General features: G+C 33.2%; 1 long non-coding RNA gene across 1 annotated transcript; it reads right to left on the reverse strand.

Annotated features, from left to right (window-relative positions):
• Positions 1 to 720: 720 nt before the first annotated feature.
• LOC130455831 (uncharacterized) lies at positions 721 to 1,846 on the reverse strand. Its single transcript, XR_008913999.1, has 2 exons — positions 1,803 to 1,846; positions 721 to 877 (listed from the first exon to the last, which is right to left on the reverse strand). It is a non-coding gene; the product is annotated as an uncharacterized LOC130455831 (long non-coding RNA).
• Positions 1,847 to 3,847: the final 2,001 nt, after the last annotated feature.

Here is a 3,847-nt window from a genome sequence, read left to right on the forward strand (position 1 = left end):
CATGAACAATGAATATCTATCCAATTATTTTTCTTCTTTTATTACTTTTATCCTCCTTTATTTCTGCAAAATAGTATTTTGTAGTTATATTCACCAAAGTCCTGAGGGCGCTTGGGTAGTTTAAATTAGACACGTTTAAATGAGACACTTTGTTAATTTTTATTGTGTTCAAGAGAATTTAATTTTTTCTTGTTTTTCTATTTTGATTAGAGACATATTAGAAACCCAATGGTTTTTGTAAATTTGTTTTATATCTTTCTATTTTACTGAAATTATTGATTCCATTATTTTTATTAAGCTGGGAAATTTCTAAATAAATTGTCATGCTGTTTGCAAATACAATTTTTTTCTTTATGCTTATCTTCTCTCCCCCATCTATCTAGAAGATCTAAATTTTATCAAGTAATAGTGGTTCCAGTAGAAATTCTTTACTTTATCTTTAACCTTATTGGAAAGATTTCTTTTGTTATGCAAAAACAAATGAGGATCATTCTTTAATTTAGATAGAAACACGATATACCTAAGGAAAGATCCTTTTTCTTCATTTTTTTCAGGTTTCCACTATTCTCTCTTTGATTTTGATAGTGTCTATATGTGTTGGAGAGGTAGTATGTCATTTTGTTGATTTCCCACTGTGTTGGTTCATCTTCAGTTTACTGTTCTCTTCCATATCTATTTTGTTGTTATAATTTTTAGAGATATCAAATGATTCATAAGGACTGCTTTGGCTTCCAGTTTTATTTTTGTAATCGTCTATGCCTCCAGTTTTGTTTTGCTTTTTTCACAAGAGTTCCTTTCCGTCATTTTATTTAGGAAGTCTTCTATTCACCAGCCTTACAGCCCTTTTGTCCCATTCATCTTCTTTCCAACATTGTACCTATAATTAATGCCAACAAATCATTTTCTAAAGTCTTATCATGGGTCTCTATTAAACTACAATATTTTTAAAATCCTATCAAGGGTTTTTCTATGTTTGCTCATTTTTTTTTTTGGTTACTTCACTATAGAAAGCTTTCTATTCTATTTCCCTTACACTCCCACCTAATACACACATGCATACACACACACACTGATTATTCTGAACATTTTTTGCTTTTATAATTATTGAAGTTTCTATCAAGTTATGCCTCATTGCAGGGTCTAAGTAAGACTGAGGAGTCACCTGCAGCAGCTTCGAAGGACTCTTCATTCTTGGTCTTAGTACGATAGCTCTATGGAAAGGTTGGCTGGAATTTTTCAGGTATATGGCAATAAACTTGAGAATATACATTACAAGTTAGTTCAAACACCACAGTCAGACAATAATGGCTACTAAATAAACACAATACAGTGATTGTTGGACCAGACACCAAATTTTAATTAAAGAGGACCTAACCTTAATGGAATTAATTTAAAAAAATGATTAGCCACCATCTTTCTAAATTATATGATTTCTTTTTCAGAATAAGAACCTTAATGAGTCAGTAGGCTTTCACTCTAACCTTCCCATATTCCCAACCACAGCTAAATTGACTCTGTCTATTTATTTGGTCCTTTCTTTTGACTTATTTTTCCCTATATAGAAGTTTAACTGTAATTCTTTCCATTTATCTCATTTGTTTGTTGTTCTTATGATTCTCCTGCCTCCAAATTCTCATTGTTCTGAAAAGATTCTTAAAAGAATATGGTTTTAGCTGAAACTATTCATGTTGATATTTTTACTAGTAGTTTATTTTCATTGATTATTATGTCATCTATGAGGAAGATCCACTTACAGCTGTCAGAATAGTCATTTATAAAAAGCATCAAAATCACATGATCACCTGAATGTCAAGAGCCATTTTTAAAAGGAACAGTCGGATGTCCTGTAAGAGAGAATGACTTCAATCATTAGGAGATCTGCAATTTCCTGCGATGTTTAGCAATTTCATAGAAATGGAGTTTTGTTGGATGACAAGCCAGTGTTTTTTTTAACTTCAGGTTTAAATAAAGTTAGTTGAATTATTTCAAGACAAAATTACCCACTGTGAAATACAAAAGGGATTTTTGATAGAAGAATGGACTGAAATATCTTTGATATGTCTCTTATCCTTAATAAACATATTCTGAGGCTGCCACCAGAAGCTGTCAGAACAGAAGGCTCTGGGTGTTGACACATCAAGTAGTGATGTTGACCTACATAAAAGAACTCTTCCTTCAAACACTTTCCAAAGGAATGCTTTCTGAAAGGAGTCAAGCGAGAAGAGACTAGGAGCAGGAAAGTACGCCAAAGACTGGAGGCAGACTGCTGCAGAGGGGAAAGAGTCAAGGAGCGAGGAGACCCAGATCTCATCCCAGTTCTGCCATCAATTAGCTACATGAACTTCAGGAAGTCACTTAAATTTTCTGGAAATGTGGTGTTTTGTTTTCTATATAAAATTCAGAGATTGAAATAGATAATATCTTTAGGCCCTTTCCAAATCTAGAATTTTATGATTCTATTTTTCCTTAAAACTTTGAATGAAAACCAATACAAATAAGATAACTCATTTGTGAAGAGAGTTGCTGCCTATAGAATATAATTTAAGAGGTAAGCTCCCAAACATTTCCTACATAATAACCTCGTAATAGCCACATTGTTTAAACCTTTAAAAACTGAAGACTAATATTAAATTTAATAATTACTCAGTCTTTAATATGTTTTTTTGGCAGTAGCCTACTCTGCACATCTTACCCAGTCATCTACTTTGGCCATCTTCTTGCCACCACCAGCTCTGCTGCTGAACTTCCTTGGCTACCGCCTCTAGAAATTATTCTTAGAAAGTTTATAAGGCTTTTGAACTCTCATCTAATCATAAGCTATTCTGAGTGGTAAATAAGCACAAATCCACATTCTCTGCTATATGGAGGTCAACTCCAAACCATATCATCCAGACATTTCTTCAAATCCCACTCAGCAGTCTATCCCACTTACCTCTCTTCCTTTTATTCTATCCTGTTGCTCACATTGCACTCCTTCCCCCATCTGGCTCTGGGAACCATATCCATCACTTCTGAAAAGGCAATGTCAATTGTCTATGGTCTCCAAACCATCCTCATCCATTTTCAGACCAAAATATCCTTTTCTGGCAACCACTTCCCTATTTGGTTAGTTTCTTCTTATTAGAATGTAATTCTTGAGATCAGAATTTTCTCCTTTGTTTGTCTTCATGTTTTTACCACGTAACATCCAGTACATTCTAAATGATTAATACTTTTCATTTATTCTTTTGTTCATTAATTCACTCATTTATTTATTCACCTAGAGAGAATCTATGAAAAAGCAATATGCATTAGATTAATTTTGATAGAGAAAAAGAAAAGGCTAAAAATGTAGTCTATTAAACAAACCTAATGGAATACCACAGTGGAGATCTTAGACATTCAAGACCCAATAGGAGAACCCTAGAAGCCTATAGAGAGAGAACAGAAGTCAACAAGAAGTATATAGCCTGATGGAAATAATCCATGGTCAAGTTAGATAGGAATTAGAAGTCTGACCATGCAACCTTAAACTAATCCCTTATCTAAACTGGAAGACAGTAACCTCATCAATAAAATATATAAGAATATTAACCTTTCCCCAACTGATAAATGGTCAAAAATATGAACAGGCAGTTTTTGGATGAAGAAATTAAAGCTACATGCTCTATAGTATTACTGAATAGAGAAATGCAGATCAAAGCAACTCCGAGATACCATCTCATGCCTGTTAGATTGACTAAAATGATAAAAACAAAAAAATGGCAATTTTTGGAGGGGATATAAAAATGGGAAAAAATGTAAAAATCCTTCCTTCCTTTTTGTGCAAGATCCCAGATAGAACATAAAGTGCCCAATGTAAAAAAGT

The sequence above is a fragment of the Monodelphis domestica genome, chromosome 8 (assembly GCF_027887165.1).
Source record: "Monodelphis domestica isolate mMonDom1 chromosome 8, mMonDom1.pri, whole genome shotgun sequence".
In the NCBI taxonomy this organism is placed as follows: domain Eukaryota; kingdom Metazoa; phylum Chordata; class Mammalia; order Didelphimorphia; family Didelphidae; genus Monodelphis; species Monodelphis domestica.